This window comes from Artemia franciscana, chromosome 6 (genome assembly GCF_032884065.1).
Source record: "Artemia franciscana chromosome 6, ASM3288406v1, whole genome shotgun sequence".
Taxonomy (NCBI): Eukaryota; Metazoa; Arthropoda; class Branchiopoda; order Anostraca; family Artemiidae; genus Artemia; species Artemia franciscana.
In genome coordinates, this window is record NC_088868.1 from 16,340,546 (window position 1) to 16,366,578 (window position 26,033).

A 26,033-nucleotide genomic window follows, 5' to 3' on the forward strand; every position below is an offset into this window, starting at 1 on the left:
GTAAACATCTCACAGCCCGTCCACATCAAAGCCAGCAAGGTTTGAGCCGAGTCAGTGAGACAAGCGATGAAGCAGCACCACCAATAACAGAAACGGCTATTGAGTCACCACCCTCAGCTTCACAGTCAGACCTGTTCATGTCCCCATTGCTACTGCAGGACAGTCAGCAGGCCAGCCCGAGCCCCAACCAGATGGCCACCGTATCTCAGCCCCAGGGTACCAGCGAAACACCATTGCAGCTACGCACGCGCTATGGTCGAACAGTAAGAAGACCCCTGAAGCTAAACCTGTAAAAGGAGTGAAGTGGAAAGAAGTATGAAAAGCTGCGGCCTTAACGTGGCCAAAGACTCAGTGAAGTGGACCAAGCCAAGACTTTAGTGGACCACCCTTGAAGTTAAAGTGTTTTGGAAGTTTAGTATGTTGTTTTTTATTATGAGAAGGAAGATGTAGTATTTTTATATTACATAAAAGTATGAAAAGCTGCAGCCTTAACGCGGCCAAAGAGTCAGTGAAGTGGACCAAGCCAAGACTTTAGTGGACCACCCTTGAAGTTATCCTGTCCTATCTTGCATGCACCTTGCAGATATAGACATGGAGTCAGATAGACATGGAAGTTCTGGCCCAATTGTCCTCCAAAACTTAGTCATAAAAAGCCAAAGCCTAAACCACATACATCTTGAAACAATAAAAGACAAAGTAATGAACTCCCTGATCGAAACTTTAAAAGTGGGCAGTCAAACAATAATAAAGACCTTGACTAAAAGTTGGATAATTCTGGAATTACCATCAAGAATTGGCCCAATTTTAACAGATCTGTCATAAAACGGAAGCAAATAGCCATCCCAAGATACCTGAGGGCAGACAATGTAAACTAACTACATACTTCTCATCTCAGAGAAGGGAAGACCAAAGAGGGGGACCAGGATGTCTACATTCTGGCCAGTTATCACACAAGACAATGAAAGATTAGAAAGCCAATGCAAGACACAGGGACACAACTACAATGGCGCGTAACTACAATGGTGCAGAACTAATATGGCACGTAACAACTTATGCATGCAGGGGGGCTTGGGGGTGGTGCAAAGTGCCACCCCAACAGCTAGTATCCTATATAATTCTGTTATTAGCTGACAATATGGCTAATTGAAGCTGAAATTATATAGAGATGAGATCTAATAGCCAAATGGTTGGCAAATTTAAAGTCTCCTATATATATATATATATGTATATATATATATATATATATATATATATATATATATATATATATATATATATATATATATATTTCTATCAACTTAGTCATCCAGTTGGCTAAAAAAAAACTTGGTAAAATTCTAGTTAATTGACTTCTTGCTATCTTGGAAAGGGTTTAGGTTAGGAAAATGAAACTTTCAGGGATGAGTCTACAGACTAAAGTATGTCCCGGGAAGGTATTTAGAAGTAACTACCTCCACTCCTTCTCCCTCAGGAGGGCCCTGACCTTTAAATATATGTGTGTTATAAAAGTGAAACCTGGCAATATAGATCTTCTGCTTAATTGAAGTAGGCTACAACAAAATTGTTTTCAGCTTCACAACTTTGCTCAATTCTATTTTATAAGGTTTTAAAGATATGAAAATACATTTCCTAAATTTAAAAAAAAAACATTGATATGGCTCAAAATTCTACTCAAATAACAGGAATTGCATTTTCAGAACTAAAGGCAGAGAAAAGCAACTAATTACTGAAAATTAATGTAAAATGTTGTTTTGTCAATATTTCAATAGGTATAGACCTGTCATGTAGCAAATTTCAGGGCCCTCTAGAGGGAGAAGGAGTGGAGGTGGGTACTTTAAAATACCTTCCCAGGACATACTTTAGCCTGTAGACCCATCCCTGAAAGTTTCATTTTCCTAACCTAAACCCTTTCTGAGATAGCAAGAAGTCAATTAACTAGAATTTTACCAAAAACTTTCATCAACTCAGCAACCTAGTTAGCTAAAAAAATTATATATATATATTGATTGACTAAGTAATTTTTCTCTATATACAGACTATACTATATATATATATATATATATATATATATATATATATATATATATATATATATATATATATATATATATATATATATATATATATATATATACATATATATTATAAAAGCTTAATAGTTGATATCCTGTGAATATGTATAAATTTACCAAGTAGCCTAAGTTATTGTTGTAATTAGCATTTACTCCAGTCTTGTATTTTCCGTCTTTTTGCATAGATAATACTTCTGAAAAGTTTGTTCTCAAAATCACTAAAAAAAACAAGAATAATTTGGTAGGCTAAGCTCTTGTTTATAAAAGCAATAGGCTACATGGCTGCAGGTTGAATTTTTTGTGTGTGGCAGCCTTGGGTAGTAGGGACCTGAGATAGCTTTTAAAGGAACGTGTTGGGGAAACAAAAATATCCTAGCATTTTATTCACATAGCATAAGTTCACCTTTTATGAGGTTACAGACTCTTGCCGTCTTGTTGGTCTGCAGCATTCAGAAATTTTGAAATATTCCAGTGCTTGGAGATGAGTGTTTTCACTATTCCTCTTTATTTCCCCTTGAACGGTGGAAGTTTTCGATAGAAAATCCGTAGGCTTGGATCCAGCGGAATTTTTCGTTAGACTCTAGGTGCTTCAAAAGTCTCATGATCCAAAGACATGACCACAAATACTTCGCAGATTTTTCCACCGTAATCCTTCACAGGTACAAGGCTTAAATTTTGCCAAGATTTCAAACTTATTTCTCTTATGCTAGCCAGGTAGTTCCTCCAAAGTTTCCGTTTTTAAAAGGGCTTTGTCCAAAAACCCTTCTGAGAAGCAGCGCTATAGCATAGCGAACGCTATAGCGTTTCCTGTGTTAAAAATCAAAATGCTTCAATGTTTCATTGTTTATTTTCTCTTTGTTAACATTTTTTGTTAAGGTTTTGATGATTCTTATTTATGAAAGTAAGAAAGCTGAAAACATTTCAAACGTATTTTGTTTTCAGTAAAGCTCAAATTGTGTTCTGGTAATAAAATGGTAGAGGTGCAATCAAAACTACTCATATTAATTTTGCTTGTTTAAGTTTGATTCGGCTACTTATTGTAATATTTACTCTTCGTAATATTTATGTAAATTATTGTAATAATTTACTTTTTCATTGAATCATTGCTAATGATTTGTGGTAGTTTTACGCTTGAAAGATTATTCGACTCATTCTTGGCTTAAAACAGCTCTTTACTTTTCTCTGAAAAAGTAGTCTTGTGATTTTTTTAAATTGATTTCTGCTCGCTTTTATTGACGTAGTCTTTTTAATAGAAAAAAAAATATTGTATATCTTTTCAGTTTTCTTCTGTAAGGATCCATGGTATGGGTAGCTATTTATATGCTGGAGAAACTTTATTAACAATTTTTCACCCTAACTCAAACTGTATTTTTGAATTTAATTTTATAGCTTCTGAATTTGACCTGAAAAATAATGCTTAGTATAATTCTTAAAAGATTTTATCTATGGCTCTTTGACAACCTGGATACACCTACACTCTTTTTATCAACTTAACCTATAAGAGCAGAAGTAGTAATGGAGGTATCCCCCAAAGTTTCAACTTAATAATCCCAGTCGTTCTCGATATATTGCTGAGGTGTCTTATTGGCAACCTTTTAACACAGTTCATTTTGATTTATTTTTAAAGAAACATTTAGCTTTAAAGCATAATAGGCCAATTGCATAATTGTGGGGGTTTGACATGCTTAATATTCCTAAAGACATAGTTGCTGGACCGTTCTAATATGCTGAACGAAATGGCTGTCTCAAAGTGTTGACTGGATGCATTTGAAAAATAAATAGGCTTGATAGAAAGACTGCTTGCCCTCCAATCTCTTCAATTTCTTGTTACTCTTAAAACGGGCACCATATACTCGCACTTTAATTGGAGTGAAAGGGGGAGGACTTCCCCTTTCATATATATATATTAAAAACATTTTAAACAAGTAAAAACAAAGGGAAAACATTTTAAATATATTTTGTTTTCAGTAAAGGACAAATTATGTTCTGATCTTTAGAAGGCATGGGGTTGCAAACCCTACTCATGTTAATTTTTGATCGTTTTGAGATTGACTCGGTTATTTATTGTATGATTTGAATATACAAATTTCGTTTAAAAAGTTTTGATTTTGTAACTTTAATAAGTTAAAATCTATTGAAAATATAAGGAATATATGTCTGTATAGGTATAATAAACTAAAAATCCACAGCCATTTTTTTCAGTAAAGTGCAAATTATGCTCTGGTCTTGAGAAGGTATAGGGGATGTCGAAAACATAATTTCCAGACCTTTCAACTACACTGAACAAAATGCTATCCCAAAACTTTGGTTAGAGGTGTTTTGGAAATGGATGGGCAAGCAAAAAGGGGGGTCAGTTGCTCTCCTATCGCTTTCGACTGTTAAAAAGGGCACCAGCCCTTCAAATTTCCCACCAAATGAGCCTTTTTCGAAGTTTCTACGACAATAAATGTCCATCTGAAAATTTCTATCAGATGCATTACGGGAAAATACAAGGGAAAAGACAAAGGTCCCAAGTGCGGGTCAGATGACATCTTGGTCAGAATATCTGTGAAGATCAGGCTAGTGGCTCGTAAGCGGAAAGAACCTCCAAAAAGATTTGACGTTGCCCGTCTTAAGGACCCGGCAGTAGTAGAACAATTCCGTCTTCAGCTTTCAAATCGTTTCATCACCCTCAAGCATGAACACTCAAATGAGTCTCTTTGAGGACAAGAACTCGAGCGGGTCGTCGATTAACGAAGATTGGCAGGAGTTCTAAAATACGCTACAGGAGGTAGCTTTTGAAATTCTTGGAAGAGTAAAGCGAAAGAGTAGACGGTGGATGTCCGAAGATACCATCCGACTTGTAACAAAGAAAAGTCTGTTACCATTACGCCGCTCAGATGAATTCGATCAGCTACGCAAGCTATGCCACAAGTCAGGAAGAAAATACAGAAGGAAGTACTGGGAGAATATGGCAGTGGAGATGCAAAAAGCAGCTAGTCTGTCTGATACTAGGAAACTGTACTAGCTGCTCAACGAGTCAACTGGGAAGAGGTTGAAGATCTTGGCCTCTGTAAGAGACGAATACGGTAACATCCTAACAAGTCGTGGCAAAATTGTTGACCGTTGGAAGTGCCTTTTCCAGAAAACTCTAAATCCCTAAGTGGACCCTTCGTCACATGGTCTAAATCTACTAGTGATCCAACCCCCCCCCCACCTCCTTCATCAACGCTCACTAACCAATACGTAGGAGTTAAATAGAGCGCCCTGACGAAGAGGAAATTCTAGCAGCAATTGAGAAGCTGAAGAATGATAAAGCCCTGGTGTGACATATGGACCAGCAACCCCCCTCCCCCTTACAGAACTCAGAACCAAATCCCTCATTTGTTCTACTTTGGTTTTCTTGATTATGAATTGCAATCGAGTTGTTATATTGGTTCCGTCGGTTGATATAACTACCTCTTGTGTTTCTATTCCAACCATTTTAGGTTTGTTTGTCCTTCCGCGATACCCTCCGCGATACTGATTCGCACTTAGTTGGAAATTTTGATTTGTAATTTTGGAATTATCTCTTGGTAAAAAGGTGTTTCCCCGGTTACCTCTGATGGCGTACCCACTATAATTTGTCCCCCTGGACAAATGGATACTTGTCCCTCTGAAATTAGGGCAAAAATTATTGTTTACAAAACAATTCCTGGTTACATGGCCTAATCGGTTGCAGGTGTAACACCTAATTGGTTGGTTATTGGGTTGTGATTGCAATTGATTATAGGGGCAAAGCGTACTTGTCTTGGGGATGCTGTGGTTCAAATTTAATTTCGAAGTGGTTTCGGCGATGATTCTCTGGAGAAAAATCGCGGAGGGGGATCTCTTGATTTTATAGCTGTTTTGCTTTCTACTACATTTATTGAAAATTTTTGATGCTGCAGGACTATTGAATCTATTTCCACGGCTCTTTCTATTTCCTGAGCTGCCAGTTCTAAGTCGTCGATATTTTTGGCAATTAATAGACGATATAAATGTGGGTTGAGTCCCTGTTTAAATGCATTTAGTATTACTTTTTCATATAATTCCCCTTCGCCTGGACCGTATCGCGCTTCTGTTGCGATTCTAATTTTATTTAAATACTCTCTGACGTTTTGGGTCTGTTGGAATGTTACTATTCCATGTTTTAGTTTGTTCAATGAACTAGTGTCGATGAATCTCTTCTGAAAAGCCTGTTGCAATAACTCTATTGAGTTAATTGTCGAGATGGCTTCTGTTCCTACGGTATTTTCAATTTGTTTTAAAAACGTCAATGCCTGTCCTTTTAGTCTTAAGAGTAGCATGTTTTTTAATACTTTTAAGTCAATTTTTGTCATTTCCACAAATTGTCCTAAATGGATGTTGAATTGATCCACATCCGTATCCCCTTCATACTCAGGTAATGATTTGGCAATTTCTACCGAAGTTGCAATAATTTGTTGCGCTTTTAATAATTCATCTTGTACCTGAGTCATATTTGTTATTTTAGTTCAATTTTTCTTTAAAGAATTATTGACGGTATACGGTATATAAAAATTTAGTTTTTTTAAATTCTATTGGGATTTCATTTTAACTATTGAAGATTCGAATTATTTTTAGATGGGGTACACACATAAAAAAAACACATAAGCAGAAAATAAAATTATACTGCACTTAAAAATCAAATATAATTTGTAAATAATCATATTGTCTATGGTAGTAGGCAGTCATATTGTCAGGCACATGCAGTTCCTTTAATGTCTTTATTGAAGGCCGCTCCACTGTTACGGGGGGGGGGTTCTTATGAAGTGTAGTTGAGGGGATGTGCAAATTTGCACATGGGAGCAGGGTAAATAAGGGGTATAGACTGAGAGGGTTCTATAGACAAATCTCTATAACCATGGAGACAGAATCATTATCCTGATGTTCAGGTCCCCCGAGTTGTGCAGATTCCCTTGGGAACGATCCTACAGACAATAGGAACTGTACCTGATACTTTGACTCATAGACAAAGACAATTATTGAAAATAACTTTATTTTCTTACTTCATATACAACTTCAGATAAAATGACTTCAATATGAGTTAGCTTTATGTTGTGCATCAAAGACAGAATTTTACTGAATACTCTCCTGGTTTCCAGGTCTACCTTGTGTATCCAGAATCAACCCGGATTTCGAAATTGAGAACGTGGTAGATTGACCTCAGAAATGTTGCAATACAACTGTTCTTTTTATTCTCCAACATATGGTCTAACGTTCTTGCAAAAGATTTATTTTTACAACGAGGATTTTCACCTCTAGTTCGTTGACCAAACCAGTAATAAAAATCTGGTTTCTAATTGGCTTTAATCAAAAGTTACATTTTTGAATCCAATTTTGATAGTTTAAAAAGTATCATTTTTTCTTGCTGTAAAACTCGTGCCAAAAGCACGAATCCTACGGGATGATGGATTTAAACTTTAAAATCTTTAGACGTTTAAAAGATTCTTATTTTAAAACTTTCTAAAGTGAACAAAAGAGGGATTTGGCTCTGAGTTCTGTAATTGGGAGGGGGGTTGCTGGTCCATATGTCACACCGAGAATTGACGCCATACCAGCAGAAACGTACAAGGCAAGCCCCAGGTTTCTTGCACTGAACCTAGAAAAACTGCTCAAGAAAATTTGGACACAGGAGATTTTTCCATACGATTGGAGATTTTCAACTATCATCCCCCTGTACAACAAAGGGGATAAAGCTGAATGCAAAAAATACCAGGGGATACCGCTCATAAGCATCACTGCCAAAAATTTTGCCATGATTCTACTCAACTGCTTCAGCTGAATTCTGTGTTACTGCTTCAGTGTTAATGCTCATCGATCATGTACGTACTTATGTCAAATTTTAATATTTTACTTTACTCAACGCTATTAAATCGGCATTTAAATCCTCAGGTTTGTTTGCTACATTGAATAGCTTTGGGTGTGCATAAGCATACTCCTCTGTCAAAGTTGAAAATACTGTCGGGATTGGTGTCTTAAGTGAAAGAGCATCTAGTCTAAGGATAAAATATTTCTCGCAAATCCTGGCTTATGGAGCCAAGCATGCTCTATATGCACATACCTTTGCTGAGAAGTCATCCTGTCCCAATGCCCATTCATCATGGAATCAGTTTCAACTGGAGGTCCCAAACTGGAATCAACATTCGCTTTATGCATATCCCTTTGCTGAGTCCCCCCCCATGGGAAATGAGTCCTCAAAGCTGTCAAGTAGAATTTATCTCTATTAGTAAAGATTTGATTCCTAATTACGAGATCCAGACTATTTTGGCTCAACACATCTCAAAGGCTTACCCAAACTATAGAAAAATATATACAGAGGGATCTGCCCAGAGGGAAAGAGCTGGAGCATGTATCCCATCCCTGAATTTGAACATTTATTCTCCTCCCCCATTGGGATCTTCTATCTTGTCTGCTGAATTATGTGCCATCCGCCTGGCCCTGGATGCAGTTATAAATTATAACATGGAATCTGAAAATCTACTCTGTCTCTCCGACTCTAAATCAGCATTACTACTGATCCAAAATATTAATAGAATTGCTAAAGACAAAGTATAAAATATAATGATATGGCTGATTCTCTAGCAGCAAAGGCTTCTATGTTACCTCCTAGTCCTTCCTCTGACCTTAATTCACGAGATATTATCAGGCAAAGATCCAAAGTTAATCAAAGTAAATTAATGTTATCTCCATTTCATACAAAATTAAATACAGTGCTATATTACCGGCTGAAATCAGGTGCCCTACTTCTAAATAGCTTGTTATTTAATTGGAAGCTACATCATTCCCCTTTATGCCGAATCTGCTTTTCAGCAGAGGAAACGATCCAGCATATTTTATTTGATTGTCAGGCTCAGAGTGAGGAGACTGTTGCTCTTAAGCGTTTCTGCTCCTTGGCTAAGATACCAAATACTTATACAGCTATCCTGGATTCTAACCTGCCATGGGAAATTGATCGTAAGATATTAAAGGCAGCAATTGTTACCTTAAAGAAGAGAAATATTGTTTAATAAATATTAAAGCTTGAAGAAGTCTATTTTTAAAGAGACGCGATTTATCCATAGGTTTTGATTGTGCATGAATAGGAAGAGCCGTATTGGTACCGGTCGGCCTAGTGCCTTAAACTGCTGGGGACAGGTAGCTCAGGTACTCGCACTTCCCACAATCAATAACAGTGTATTATTGTTCATAATTGTATATATCCATTGTTTGCCGACTGGAGGAGAATAGCGCTTCCAGTAGCTAGTTTTTCTGGAGAAGAAGCCAAAGAGGTGAAAGGAATTGCTGTTAGTCCATATACCTCCCTACAATTTTTGGAACTGGAACATTGGTTCTGGGCAATTGGGAAAATAATATGGCCGAATTTGGTGAAATGGTGGAATCTGATTGCAAAATTTCGTAAGAAGTGGCATTTTTTTCCATCTCTATGTCTTTCGCTCAAAAACAAAAAGAAAACGACAGAAAAAGAAGATTTTTCTTTCTGTATGCTATGTTTGCTTCCTGTAAAGATTGAAACACTTTCCTTCTAATTTTAGCAAGCGACGTTAGTTTTAAATTATACAAACGCTATTTCATTTAAAAGAAGAAGAAAATTACTATTACTATCGCAGGCAGAGGGTGTGTTCCAGGGACTTACTGTAGTAACCGAATGGTTACTATTTCCGTTCGTAGCGGGAAAATGGTTACTGCCCAATCCGCTGGGAACGAGAATAGTTACTGCCGGCAGTAACCGCAGTAAGTGATTTTCTTACCGTGCTCAAAAGAATGGTTAGCGCAGTAAGTACATAATTCACCTTCTTCAACAAAAATCTCATTCAACAAAAAATAAATATGGACAAGAATGAAGTAATGGAATATCAAGTTATTTGATTGGAAGAAGGTGGGACAGTGATTTTGCAAAAGAAAGAGGGATCTGAGCCAGGTTAGTAAATCACCATATTTTGGGATCAACATTAAAGGACACCCTGAGTAGTAGGCTATCTATTAGCAAGTAGGTTAAATCAATGAAAAACTTATTATTTAATTTAAAGATTTCCATGTTTTCTGGCATATCAGGCATAATTATTACATTAAATTGCCATTTGGAATCATTCTAAGGATTGACTTCTTCCAGGTAACATTGAGGCTCCATTAAATTGCCACATGGTAGAATTTGAAGCATTAATTCCTTTTAGGCTCTGGGTGTGTTCCAGCTGACGGTTTTTCAGTAACTGCAGTAACTGCGCGGTAACTGCCCATTTCTAACTGCGGTAGAGCCAGTGGGAACGGCACAGTAAGCTGACTAGCAGCAGCGCCATTTTCGAATTAAATGCACGTGTTTAAATTTAAGGGACAGTTTAATGCTGATTAGTATAATTTTTTTATTCCTTCTGTTTCAGAGCATTTAGAGAGGTTCTAAGCCAACCATGGGCATTTGGCTGTCACAAATGATTTTGCTCAAATGAGCTGGTGAAAAATAAATAGATCATATACTTTTTCTCGTTTTTTATCATTTGAAGACTAGAATATCACATAACTAAGCATTCAAACAGCTTGATTGTATCTTAAGCATATACAATCCCTGATGGAGTTTTGTTGATACCTGTCCTAAATTGATTTGTCTAAATAAAATGGGCCTATAGCATTTACAGGATAGTAGTGGGACAACTATGGCAAGTTTTTTTTCAATATTCTACTTTTTTAAAAATAATTATTGTTCTCTGGTCAAATTTGTGTTCCTTGCTAAGTGGTAGGCACTCTGGGCTGGAATGCTTTGTCCGAGGGGTGCAGGTTTAATTCCTGGCATTGTCAGTTTATTTTGTTTTGGAAAGGGGTTGGTGATATGACTAACCTCAGCTAGAATTGGCCTAACTTTAAATGAGTACAGATGGAAATCTAGGGACAGTAAGAAGGAAGGGCATGCAAGAGCATAGGCTGGCTGGTCCCTAGCTTCCTATTGCACTACATGGCTAAAAGACCACCAGGTCCTTTACTGGCCTACTGACTTAGCCATAGAAACTTTCTTTCAAACCCATTAAATATAAGTAAAAATGAAGAATACCAGTATGATGGTCCTTCTATTTCCCTGAAATGTGGATGTATGGACAAGAGTGTGGGTCATGAGAGATAGCTTGTGAATGTAATTGGGGTGAATGTTCTGCAAGATTTAAAAAATTTATGACCGTTGCTCAGGTTGGCAACTGAACACAGAAGTATAATTTTGTTATTTGTTTTTCTTTGTGACTATCATGCTTATTTAATGTCCAGTATTTTAAAGTTAATCTTCTTTAATTTGTCTTTAATTGCCATGGCCCTAGGGCTTAAATACAATAAAACCTACTTATATCCATTGATTTTCTTTAAATAGATAGTAGCTCTATGTTTCCTAGCTTCAGTAAATTTAAATGTAATTGTGAGACCAGGGATTACAAAGTAGGTGAAAACTTGCAAATGAACCTCTGGTATCGATAAAAATTTGTAAGAAATGGATATCAATTTAAAGATTAAAAAAACTGTTAGAAAACAAAGAAGACAAATGAATAAACAAAAGTACCCCTTTACAACCATTTAATGAATTGTCACAAATATAGGTCACCCTTAAGATTGAAATGAACAAAGCTTCAATTACGAATCCATTTTCCTTTAAACAGACAGAAGGGGCAAACCTCCAAGCTTTGACAAATTCAATCTCACTTTTGGGCATTCTCACCTTTCCTTTTCAAAGGAAACTTTCTTTGGATGTTTCCCATCCAACTAAAAACAACATGGACATTATCAGGTACAAGTGACCTTCTACTTAGCCTACATACCAAAGGGAAAAGCATGCATCTCTATACTATAATTTACCTCCAACCTGCCTAATATGCAAATATATAGCCAAAATTATGTAGTTCCAATGTATTCTGTCACCTGTTACCTTTTCTCCCATTCTTGCTTTGTTTCAGTTGCTTCAATTAACAGGGAGTTAAAGGTTGAGGGATTGATTGGCAGAATCCACAGGAAACATGTAACTTCAGCCATATATATTTTTGAAGGTCATCAAAGATTAAGGCCCTCTAGAGCAAGAATGAGTAGAGATGTGTACTTTGAAATACCTTCCCAGGATAAACTTTAGCCTGTAGACCCATCCCTGAAAGTTTCATTTTCCTAACCTAACCCATTTCAGTGATAGCAAGAAGTCAATCAACTAGAATTTTACTGGATAAAATTACCATCCTTTGGAATAGACTCTGAATAATCTACCCTAGCCTACTTCTTCAATAGGATTAAAGACAGTCTCAGAATAATGATTTGGCAGCCCATAAATCCTCAAATTATTCTTATTCCTCAACATTTCTGAGGTCAATCTACCAAGTTCTCAATTTCGAAATCCGGGTTGATTCTGGATACATAAGGTAGACCTGGAAACCAGGAGAGTATTCAGTAAAGTTCTGTCTTTGATGCACAACATAAAGCTAACTCATATTGAAGTCATTTTATCTGAAGTTGTATATGAAGTAAGAAAATAAAGTTATTGTCAATAATTGTCTTTGTCTATGAGTCAAGGTATCAGGTACAGTTCCTATTGTCTGTAGGATCGTTCCCAAGGGAATCTGCACAACTCGGGGGACCTGAACATCAGGATAATGATTCTGTCTCCATGGTTATAGAGATTTGTCTATAGAACCCTCTCAGTCTATATCCCTTATTTACCCTGCTCCCATGTGCAAATTTGGACATCCCCTTAACTACACTTCATAAGAACCCCCCCCGTAACAGTGGAGCGGCCTTCAATAAAGACATTAAAGGAACTGCATGTGCCTGACAATATGAATGCCTACTACCATAGACAAATATGATTATTTACAAATTATTTTTGATTTTTAAGTGCAGTATAATTTTATTTTCTGCTTATGTGTTTTTTTTATGTGTGTACCCCATCTAAAAATAATTCGAATCTTCAATAGTTAAAATGAAATCCCAATAGAATTTAAAAAAAACTAAATTTTTATATACCGTATACCGTCAATAATTCTTTAAAGAAAAACTGAACTAAAATAACAAATATGACTCAGGAACAAGATGAATTATTAAAAGCGCAACAAATTATTGCAACTTCGGTAGAAATTGCCAAATCATTACCTGAGTATGAAGGGGATACGGATGTGGATCAATTCAACATCCATTTAGGACAATTTGTGGAAATGACAAAAATTGACTTAAAAGTATTAAAAAACATGCTACTCTTAAGACTAAAAGGACAGGCATTGACGTTTTTAAAACAAATTGAAAATACCGTAGGAACAGAAGCCACCTCGACAATTAACTCAATAGAGTTATTGCAACAGGCTTTTCAGAAGAGATTCATCGACACTAGTTCATTGAACAAACTAAAACATGGAATAGTAACATTCCAACAGACCCAAAACGTCAGAGAATATTTAAATAAAATTAGAATCGCAACAGAAGCGCGATACGGTCCAGGCGAAGGGGAATTATATGAAAAAGTAATACTAAATGCATTTAAACAGGGACTCAACCCAAATTTATATCGTCTATTAATTGCCAAAAATATCGACGACTTAGAACTGGCAGCTCAGGAAATAGAAAGAGCCGTGGAAATAGATTCAATAGTCCTGCAGCATCAAAAATTTTCAATAAATGTAGTAGAAAGCAAAACAGCTATAAAATCAAGAGATCTCTCTTGCGATTTTTCGCTTGACCCTCTCCGCGATTTTTCTCCAGAGAATCATCGCCGAAACCACTTCGAAATCAAATTTGAACCACAGCATCCCCAAGACAAGTACGCTTTGCCCCCAATAATCAATTGCAATCACAACCCAATAACCAACCAATCAGGTGTTACACCTGCAACCGATTAGGCCATGTAACCAGGAATTGTCTTGTAAACAATAATTTTCGCCCTAATTTCAGAGGGACAAGTATCCATTTGTCCAGGGGGACAAATTATAGTGGGTACACCATCAGAGGTAACCGGGGAAACACCTTTTTACCAAGAGATAATTCCAAAATTACAATTCAAAATTTCCAACTCAGTACGAATCAGTATCGCGGAGGGTATCGCGGAAGGACAAACCAACCTAAAAATGGTTGGAATAGAAACACAAAAGGAAGTTATATCAACCGACGGAACCAATATAACAACTCGATTGCAATTAATAATCAAGAAAACCGAAGTAGAACAAATGAGGGATTTGGTTCTGAGTTCTGTAAGGAGGAGGGGGGTTGCTGGTCCATATGTCACACCAGCGCTTTATCATTCTTCAGCTTCTCAATTGCTGCTAGAATTTCCTCTTCGTCAGGGCGCTCTATTTAAATCCTACGTATTGGTTAGTGAGCGTTGATGAAGGAGATGGGGGGGGGTTGGATCACTAGTAGATTTAGACCAGGTGACGAAGGGTCCACTTAGGGATTTAGAGTTTTCTGGAAAAGGCACTTCCAACGGTCAACAACTTCGCCACGACTTGTTAGGATGTTACCGTATTCGTCTCTTACAGAGGCCAAGTTCTTCAACCTCTTCCCAGTTGACTCGTTGAGCAGCTAGTACAGTTTCCTAGTATCAGACAGACTAGCTGCTTTTTGCATCTCCACTGCCATATTCTCCCAGTACTTCCTTCTGTATTTTCTTCCTGACTTGTGGCATAGCTTGCGTAGCTGTTCGAATTCATCTGAGCGGCGTAATGGTAACAGACTTTTCTTTGTTACAAGTCGGATGGTATCTTCGGACATCCACCGTCTACTCTTTCGCTTTACTCTTCCAAGAATTTCAAAAGCTACCTCCTGTAGCGTATTTTAGAACTCCTGCCAATCTTCGTTAATCGACGACCTGCTCGAGTTCTTGTCCTCAAAGAGACTCATTTGAGTGTTCATGCTTGAGGGTGATGAAACGATTTGAAAGCTGAAGACAGAATTGTTCTACTACTGCCGGGTCCTTAAGACGGGCAACGTCAAATCTTTTTGGAGGTTCTTTCCGCTTACGAGCCACTAGCCTGATCTTCACAGATATTCTGACCAAGATGTCATCTGACCCGCACTTGGGACCTTTGTCTTTTCCCTTGTATTTTCCCGTAATGCATCTGATAGAAATTTTCAGATGGACATTTGTTGTCGTAGAAACTTCGAAAAAGGCTCGTTTGGTTGGAAATTTGAAGGGCTGGTGCCCTTTTTAACAGTCGAAAGCGATAGGAGGGCAACTGACCCCCCTTTTTGCTTGCCCATCCATTTCCAAAACACCTCTAACCAAAGTTTTGGGATAGCATTTTGTTCAGTGTAGTTGAAAGGTCTGGAAATTATGTTTTTGACATCCCCCATACCTTCGCAAGACCAGAGCATAATTTGCACTTTACTGAAAAAAATGGCTGTGGATTTTTAGTTTATTATACCTATACAGATATATATTCCTTATATTTTCAATAGATTTTAACTTATTCAAGTTACAAAATCAAAACTTTTTAAACGAAATTTGTATATTCAAATCATACAATAAATAACCGAGTCAATCTCAAAACGATCAAAAATTAACATGAGTAGGGTTTGCAACCCCATGCCTTCTAAAGATCAGAACATAATTTGTCCTTTACTGAAAACAAAATATATTTAAAATGTTTTCCCTTTGTTTTTAATTGTTTAAAATGTTTTTAATATATATATATGAAAGGGGAAGTCCTCCCCCTTTCACTCCAATTAAAGTGCGAGTATATGGTGCCCGTTTTAAGAGTAACAAGAAATTGAAGAGATTGGAGGGCAAGCAGTCTTTCTATCAAGCCTATTTATTTTTCAAATGCATCCAGTCAACACTTTGAGACAGCCATTTCGTTCAGCATATTAGAACGGTCCAGCAACTATGTCTTTAGGAATATTAAGCATGTCAAACCCCCACAATTATGCAATTGGCCTATTATGCTTTAAAGCTAAATGTTTCTTTAAAAATAAATCAAAATGAACTGTGTTAAAAGGTTGCCAATAAGACACCTCAGCAATATATCGAGAACGACTGGGATTATTAAGTTGAAACTTTGGGGGATACCTCCATTACTACTTCTGCTCTTATAGGTTAAGTTAATAAAAAGAGTGTAGGTGTATCCAGGTTGTCAAAGAGCATAGATAAAATCTTTTAAGAATTATATTAAGCATTATTTTTCAGGTCAAATTCAGAAGCTATAAAATTAAATTCAAAAATACAGTTTGAGTTAGGGTGAAAAATTGTTAATAAAGTTTCTCCAACATATAAATAGCTACCCATACCATGGATCCTTACAGAAGAAAACTGAAAAGATATACAATATTTTTTTTTTCTATTAAAAAGACTACGTCAATAAAAGCGAGCAGAAATCAATTTAAAAAAAATCACAAGACTACTTTTTCAAAGAAAAGTAAAGAGCTGTTTTAAGCCAAGAATGAGTCAAATAATCTTTCAAGCGTAAAACTACCACAAATCATTAGCAATGATTCAATGAAAAAGTAAATTATTACAATAATTTACATAAATATTACGAAGAGTAAATATTACAATAAGTAGCCGAATCAAACTTAAACAAGCAAAATTAATATGAGTAGTTTTGATTGCACCTCTACCATTTTATGACCAGAACACAATTTGAGCTTTACTGAAAACAAAATACGTTTGAAATGTTTTCAGCTTTCTTACTTTCATAAATAAGAATCATCAAAACCTTAACAAAGAAATGTTTACAAAGAAAAAATAAACAGTGAAACATTGAAGCATTTTCATTTTTAACACAGGAAACGCTATAGCGTTCGCTATGCTATAGCGCTGCTTCTCAGAAGGGTTTTTGGACAAAGCCCTTTTAAAAACGGAAACTTTGGAGGAACTACCTGGCTAGCATAAGAGAAATAAGTTTCAAATCTTGGCAAAATTTAACCTTGTACCTGTGAAGGATTACGGTGGAAAAATCTGCGAAGTATTTGTGGTCATGTCTTTGGATCATGAGACTTTTGAAGCACCTAGAGTCTAACGAAAAGTTCTGCTGGATCCAAGCCTACGGATTTTCTATCGAAAACTTCCACCGTTCAAGGGGAAATAAAGAGGAATAGTGAAAACACTCATCTCCAAGCACTAGAATATTTCAAAATTTCTGAATGCTGCAGACCAACAAGACGGCAAGAGTCTGTAACCTCATAAAAGGTGAACTTATGCTATGTGAATCAAATGCTAGGATATTTTTGTTTCCCCAACACGTTCCTTTAAAAGCTATCTCAGGTCCCTACTACCCAAGGCTGCCACACACAAAAAAAATTCAACATGCAGCCATGTAGCCTATTGCTTTTATAAACAAGAGCTTAGCCTACTAAATTATTCTTGTTTTTTTTTTAGTGATTTTGAGAACAAACTTTTCAGAAGTATTATCTATGCAAAAAGACGGAAAATACAAGACTGGAGTAAATGCTAATTACAACAATAACTTAGGCTACTTGGTAAATTTATACATATTCACAGGATATCAACTATTAAGCTTTTATAATATATATGTATATATATATATATATATACATATATATATATATATATATATATATATATATATATATATATATATATATATATATATATATATATATATATATATATATATATATATATATATATATATATATATATATATATATATATATATATATATATATATACACATATATTTATAGGCTATATATATACATATATATATATAGTATAGTCTGTATATAGAGAAAAATTACTTAGTCAATCAATATATATATATAATTTTTTTAGCTAACTAGGTTGCTGAGTTGATGAAAGTTTTTGGTAAAATTCTAGTTAATTGACTTCTTGCTATCTCAGAAAGGGTTTAGGTTAGGAAAATGAAACTTTCAGGGATGGGTCTACAGGCTAAAGTATGTCCTGGGAAGGTATTTTAAAGTACCTACCTCCACTCCTTCTCCCTCTAGAGGGCCCTGAAATTTGCTACATGACAGGTCTATACCTATTGAAATATTGACAAAACAACATTTTACATTAATTTTCAGTAATTAGTTGCTTTTCTCTGCCTTTAGTTCTGAAAATGCAATTCCTGTTATTTGAGTAGAATTTTGAGCCATATCAATGTTTTTTTTTTTCAAAATTTAGGAAATGTATTTGCATATCTTTAAAACCTTATAAAATAGAATTGAGCAAAGTTGTGAAGCTGAAAACAATTTTGTTGTAGCCTACTTCAATTAAGCAGAAGATCTATATTGCTAGGTTTCACTTTTATAACACACATATATTTAAAGGTCAGGACCCTCCAGAGGGAGAAGGAGTGGAGGTAGTTACTTCAAAATACCTTCCCGGGACATACTTTAGTCTGTAGATTCATCCCTGAAAGTTTCATTTTCCTAACCTAAACCCTTTCCAAGATAGCAAGAAGTCAATTAACTAGAATTTTACCAAGTTTTTTTTTTAGCAAACTAGATGACTAAGTTGATAGAAATATATATATATATATATATATATATATATATATATATATATATATATATATATATATATATAGGAGACTTTAAATTTGCCAACCATTTGGCTATTAGATCTCATCTCTATATAATTTCAGCTTGAATTAGCCATCTAGTCAGCTAATAACAGAATGATATAGGATACTAGCTGTTGGGGTGGCACTTCGCGTCACCCCCAAGCCCCCCCGCGCGCATAAGTAATTACGCGCCATATTAGTTATGCGCCATTGTAGTTACGCACCATTGTAGTTGTGTCCCTGTGTCCCACCTGTGAATATAGATAGATATATATATATTTTTAACTACGTAAAACTTGCGAATATACAACATTCTTGGCTGTCCCATTGTCTTTGCATATAAATAGATTGTTAGGTTTACCAAATCTTGAACATGCAACATATAATTGTCCGTGGGAAAAACAATCCATATTCTGATCTATACCTCATTGTTCTAATGATTGCCCTTGAGCTTTGTTGATGGTGATTGCTAATCGAGCATTCCCTGTGTCCCCGTCATCATTTATAAATCCCCCTGTGCCCCCTGGTGTCCCCGTTGTAGTTGTTTCCCTGTGTCCTGGTTGTCATTTGTGTCCTGGTGCTTTGTTGATGGTGATTGCTAATTGAACATTCCTTGTGTCCTGGTTGCTTTCTCTTTGAGTGCCCTGGTTGTCATTTATATTCCCTATGTCCTGGTGTCCCAGTTGTCATTTGTGTCCCGATGTCCCGCTCTGTCATTTTGTCAGTCAACAAACATGACTTGAGTTGACACACAAACATGACGTCACTCGACAAACAGACAGCTTATTTTTATATATATAGATACACTATTAAATTAGCTGGTAAAATTCTAGTTAAAAAGGGTTTAGGTTAGGAAAATGAAACTTTTAGGGATGAATCTACAGACTAAAGTATGTCCCAGGAAGGTATTTTGAAGCAACTATCTCTACTCCTTCTCCCTCTAGAGGGCACTAACCTTTGACAACTTTTAAAAATACATGTGTTATAAAAGTTAATAGATCTTCTGCTTAATTGAAGTACAACAAAATTGTTTTCAGCTTCATAACTTTACTCAATTCCATTTTATAAGGTTTTAAATATATGCAAATAGCCTACATTTCCTAAATTTAAAAAAAAAAAACTTTGATATGGCTCAAAATTCTACTCAAATAACAGGAATTGCATTTTCAGAACTAAAGGCAGAGAAAAAGCAACTAGTAACTAAAAATTAAGGTAAAATGTTGTTTTGTCAAAAATTTCAATAGGCAATAGACCTGTCATGTTGGCAAAATTTCAGGTCCCTCTAGAGGGAGAAGGAGTAGAGGTGGCTACTTTAAAAATACCTTCCCAGGACATACTTTAGCCTGTAGACCCATCCCTGAAATTTTTATTTTCCTAATGAAGCTGAAAACAATTTTGTTGTACTTCAATTAAGCAGAAGATCTATTAACTTTTATAACACATGTATTTTTAAAAGTTGTCAAAGGTTAGTGCCCTCTAGAGGGAGAAGGAGTTGAGGTAGTTGCTTCAAAATACCTTCCTGGGACATACTTTAGTCCGTAGATTCATCCCTAAAAGTTTCATTGTCCTAACCTAAACCCTTTTTAACTAGAATTTTACCTAAAATAGCAAACTAGTGTGCTATTATTAAAGTTTCTAAGCCAAATACACAGTAGAATTAGCTTACTATTTTGCTATTAAAGTTGCAGCTACATACATATATTTAGATTAGCCAACCAGTTGGCTAATAGATGTGACCTATATATACAGTTTAGCCTGAATTAGCCAGCTAAGGTGCAAAACTATTATCCATTTGAGCAAAATTATGTAAAACTAAAACCCTCACATCTTCTAACCAAAAAGGAATTGGAAAAAATTGTATGTATCAGATAAAAGCTAAGCTAAACTTCAATATGGTTTTTATTAAAATTGTTTAAGCAAACACATGAAATTCTTATTTTATTGACTTATCTACAAGGACCTCCTTTTGGAAATGTCAATTATCCTATTTTTATGTATGTATTGTTTTAGTGATTCAGTTTTATTCACATATTAACAGAAAGCTGATTTTCTTCTGATTCTGATAATGTTACTTTTATTGCTTGATATTTATTCTATAAGTGACAAATATTAAATATAGTTTTTTCTTTTCAATTGCTTATCAAAACAGAGACCACATTTAATTTATGCTGAAAAATTATCCATTGTAGAAGCCATAAGAGGTACCTCACATATTTATAATATGTAGACTGCAATTCTTTCTTATCTTCCTTTTGGAATATCCTCCAAAAAGGACTTAAATACAAATAATGGGGTAGTGCCATTGCATTTTACAGCTGGGCCAAAATCCACCAATCAAACTGACGCTTTTAAGCTACAACACAGCTATGTGCTAAAGAGATCTATTTCTGCAAATGACTCTGCAAAAGGTGATGTGTTTCAAGCATAGACCAGCCAACAGGGATCCCCAAATAAACTATGTGTTTGGTAAGCTGAACAGTAGCACCACCTAGCCTAACACCAACAGCAGACCCTTGCTTAGCATTAAATGACATCACTTCTGATTTCTCCTCATTAAACTGAAGGCCTATTTTTCCAAATTCTACTTGAAACTGAATAAAATTCTCCTCTAAACCATGAAGGAGGCAGCTCAGATTAGGTACATTGTCTGCATATTTTATTACTCTCAGAATGTATGTCAGATTTGACTTAGATTGTGGTTTGACAATGCTGTTGTTAAATGTGGTAGGTGATGTAAATGCACCCTGTCTTACACCTTTTTTAACAGGAAGCACTGGGCTATTTGTCAGGTTTGGTGTTGTTGGTAGCTTAAGCTCAGCTTTTAAATTTTATTAAATATCATATAAAGGGTTTAATTTATACATGGATCAACACCTGCTAGGCTCATATATAAAATAATCTGCTCATGAAATAGTGTATTGAAGTCCCATCTAACATCATGCACAGCAAGAGCTATGCTCTCACCATTTTTCTCAGCTTCAATCACGGCCAAAACAAAAGCAGGAAGAGCACGGCCATAATCTAGACCAGACTGAAAACCAAATTGAAAGTTCTGGGTTGCAAGGCTTGTGTGATACTGGGTAGGTATGATCTTAGTGGGTATCTCATCACTATCTGAGCAGGGGAACATTCATTAATGATGTATGTCAATACTCAAAGACTCCAAGATAATCAGGTATAGATAAGTCTTGCTGTCATCCACTTGTGTTAGTAGTTTTTTGCTGTATAAACAGCTTTTTCACTTATGCTGTTTGGTTGGTGACTGTCCAGGCTCAAGTTTGAGTATTTGACTTGCATTAAAATGGGGGCCATTGTTGGTTGTTATTCACCCATGCTGGAAAAAAATGAGATTTCAGCTTGTTAATAGCTTGCTGTCACATGGTGTTGGTTTGGTAATCCACCTTGAAAAATTGACATATGAAGTCAACAGGAATATTTTCCATATTTATATTCCATATTTATTTATTTAAATGCCAAAAAAAAACTACAAAATATGGCATTCCTGCCAGGAAAGCACAAAATGAGTGCTTGGCTAGAGCAGGAAAATAACTAATGTTAATTAAACAGCAAACAAAATAAACCAACTGAACACAAAAAAAAAGAAAGAAGAAAAAAAGGAAAGGAAAAAAATTACCTAAGTTATAACTTTACATAAAAACGAGAGGACATTATGGAAACAGGTAACTAGAAATAAAGGAAAAAACAGCTGGGGGGTCTAAATGAAGAGAACACTTAGCGATTTTCTTGTAATGACCTTTTGCTGCTTGCTTGAACAAAGTAATATTATTTAAATTCCAGATATCACATGGTAGTAGATTCCAAATATTTGGTACAAAAGATCTACTTAAAAAAGAAGCTCTTTTTGTTGAGGGCATCCTGGGATGATGTCACAAGAATGTTGGGTCTCATAAGAAAGCTGATCTTGACTTATTGTGAATATGTTTTGGTAAGCTGACAGTAGGAGACTTTTGAAATATTCAAAGCATAAAGTTGCAATCTGGAAATCTCAAGTCTTAGACACATCAAATATCCTAGCACTTTTGAATTGAAGGTTGGTGTTATCTGTATGTTGAACCAAAGATACAATCTGAATTGCTTTAATTTGTATGATTCGAACTCTTTTGTTACAAGAAATAAAATTACTTGCCCATGTAGAAGACCCATAAGACAGAGGAGGATAAAAATAGAATGATAAATAATTTTTAGTATTTTCTTAGGAAATGGAATTTAAGGTGATGGATGACTCCAAGGGATATTCAAAGTTCGTTACCAACTAACTTTGCATATTCTTTCCATGAAACATTCTCTTCAACTATAAAACCCAGATATCTACAAGTTTTGACTCTTTCTATGGTATTATTACCTACTTTTAATTTCAGATCTGTTTCACTTGACGTTATTGTAGAAAATATAATATAATTTGTCTTACTATAATTAAATGTTAAAGAATTCAAATCTGCCCATGACCCAAATTCATTAAGAGATTTTTCCATTTTTTTTTAAAACAAAGAAGGTAGACTTTCAGATGCAACAAACAAAAGTGTGTCATCTGCAAATAGTATTATATTAGCTTCAGTTAAATAATATTTTTTTTGGTCAACACAAATTAGAAAAATGGGGGGAGGTCCCAAAATTGACCCTTGTAGGTCTCCTCACAATATAAAATGTCTCTCAGATGTTATTTTTGAATTATGCAGGACTTGCACCCTATTTCTTAAATACAAATCAAACCATTTTAAAGCTATGTTATCTACCCCAATTGATTTAAGATTATACAGCATTTTATCATGATCAATAGTATTGAATGTATTTTTAATATCTAAAAATAATGCTGCAGGAATTGGGCCTTTATCAAATGCATAGTTTACCCAATCAACTAACTTTAGGATGGCAAGATCCACTGAAAGCTTTTCCAAAAAGTGAACTGCAAAGTATTTACTGCTCTTGAAATGATGTAGTCTGTGTCTATATGCCTGAAAGGGTAATTCAGTATTTTAATTGCAATTATCACCTCCTTCTTTTGGTTTGGGGCAAACTTTGCACAGGTCTTGCATTGGCTTTCTAATCTTTCATTGTCTTGTGTGATAACTGGCCAGAATGTAGACATCCTGGTCCCCCTCTTTGGCCTTCCCTTCTCTGAGATGAGAAGTATGTAGTTAGTATACTTTGTCTGCCCTCAGGTATCTTGGGATGGCTATTTGCTTCCGTTTTATGACAGATCTGTTAAAATTGGGCCAATTCTTGATGGTAATTCCAGAATTATCCAACTTTTAGTCAAGGTCTTTATTATTGTTTGACTGCCCACTTTTAAAGTTTCGATCAGGGAGTTCATTACTTTGTCTTTTATTGTTTCAAGATGTATGTGGTTTAGGCTTTGGCTTTTTATGACTAAGTTTTGGAGGACAATTGGGCCAGAACTTCCATGTCTATCTGACTCCATGTCTATATCTGCAAGGTGCATGCAAGATAGGGCATCTGCCACAGAGATAGTCTATACAGGTCTGTACCTCAGCTTTATATTATATGCTTTAACAGCTAACATCTGTCACTGTAGCCTTGAATGTGATTTTAGTATAGACTCCTCTAAGATAACTCAATAGGTTTCTGGTATGTGTAAATACCAATCTTTCTCCTAAGTAGATACTGGTGGAATCTTTTGCAAGCAAATGATATTTTAAACTTTTCTTTCTTCAATTGTCAGTAATGCTACTCTGCTTTGCTTGGGAAAAAATGCGCCATTGCTCTGACTGTCATCAGTTGTGCACCCAGACTGTGCTAAGAAGCATCTATAATCACCTCAATATCCTTGGCTTCTGGATTGAAGAATGAGAGCTTTTGATTGACGAAATTCTGATTAACTCCTTTTGCCTCTTTGTTACTGGGATTCCAATCAAATTTGTGCTGTTTGGACAGTTGTCCAATTGGCTGCCCAATTTGATGTAGCTAGGCTGGGGATGTGTCTGGAAATGTAGTTGTATGTTTGTAATAATATATGTAGTTCTTCTAGGCTTCATGGTGCAGACATGTTTTCTAATGTCTTTGTTTACTTTTGATCAGGGATTGTGCTGCCTGTTGTTGATCTGTGTCTAGAGTAGGCTATAGAAGTAGCATTGAAGACATATTTTTCTCTATTGAAATGTGTTCCATTGTCTCTTGCAGCTTGGAATACTGCCCTCAGTATTGCATCATGTTCAGCACCATTGTCTGCTATGCTATCAATGATCAACCTGAGCTCTAGTTCTGCAAGAGTCTCTTCCATCCAGTGCTGAAATTAGTCCAAAAGTGTATTGCTTCCATTTGTACTGTACAACACAATGCATGATGTTGAATGTTTTCAACTTAGAGGAGGGTTTGCCCAGCACCATCAACGTTATCAACATTGGGTATTCTTGATGAATACCAATCTTGATGAATTTCTAGGCACCTTTGCACTTTGCTGGTAATTTGTCAAATAAGGGTATAGTGTAATGTGGTCTCTGAATTGCTCTGTTTTAATGATAATCCAAACAGATCCTAAGTGACCCATCTGCCTTTGTTGCCAGGACCACATAATTTACCCACTGTGTTGGCTTGGTAAAACTGCTTTGGTGGCTAAACAGTAGGTATTGCATCACACTGAGATAAATATTGCAGGTTCCAGGTAATATTCCTCTGTCCTCAAACACCTGACTTAATTCATTTTAGCAAAGTTGGATTCCTGGCCTGAAAGGGGCTGGATTATTAACACTGAGGACAAACTTCAATAGAAACGGTCATTTGCAGGACTGGTAACTGGTACCTGCAGATAGGGGCTCTGTTTGTATATACTACATAAAAGCTATGAGCCTGAGGGATTGGTTCTTGTACCAAACTTTTGGGTTGACTGTCTCAAGTAGCTTTAGCTGTCCTCCACTGTATTAGCAGTCAGAAATAGTGCTGGCTTTCCAAACTTTGCCTAAACTTCCAAACTTAATAAAGTATTTAGATGACAAAATGTTGGTCTTGGCACCAGTGTCAATCTTGAATACAAGTTCACTATCCTGCTCAGCCAGTCTTATGTGTGTACAAGGATTTTCTACCTTTTCTTCACTGTAGATGGATTCAATCATGAATTGCATATCTTCTTCTGCCTTGCTTCTTGTTTTAAGCTTGTGTACTGCCTTGCTCTTGCATGTTTAGGTAAAATAGTTCATTTTCCAACACTTGCTACAAAGTTTCTCTTTTGCCGGGCTTTTATGGCGTTTAAAGTACAAGCCACCACTGAAATAGCATGCAGGGAGATTTATCTGTCTTTAAACCACTTCTGCCTCCTGTTGCAGCACTCGATTCGTCTAGCCATGGTAAGTGTAGCTCCCTTGCTGAGAATCCATTCATATGTTCTTGAACTCAATGATTGTCTCGATCATCAGATTAAAAGTCCTTTGCAAGTACTTTCAACTGGATGATGTAATGTCGTATATTGAATAGGTTTATTGACCCAGGCTACCTACAAAAAACA

General features: G+C 35.8%; 2 protein-coding genes across 6 annotated transcripts in view; one reads left to right on the forward strand and one right to left on the reverse strand.

Moving 5' to 3' along the window:
* Positions 1-2,619, reverse strand: part of LOC136028103 (nucleolar protein 9-like) — a 45,881-nt gene extending 43,262 nt beyond the window's left edge. For both annotated transcript variants that reach the window (XM_065705729.1, XM_065705728.1), the window contains exon 1: positions 2,476-2,619. The gene's annotated coding sequence lies outside the window, so the exon portion shown is untranslated. The remainder of the gene's footprint in view (positions 1-2,475) is intronic.
* A 14,373-nt stretch (positions 2,620-16,992) lies between these two features.
* Positions 16,993-26,033, forward strand: part of LOC136028104 (uncharacterized) — a 49,491-nt gene continuing 40,450 nt past the window's right edge. The window contains exon 1 of one of the 4 annotated variants that reach the window (XM_065705733.1): positions 16,993-17,214. The gene's annotated coding sequence lies outside the window, so the exon portion shown is untranslated. The remainder of the gene's footprint in view (positions 17,215-26,033) is intronic. The other 3 variants (XM_065705731.1, XM_065705730.1, XM_065705732.1) reach the window with 3 other exon arrangements.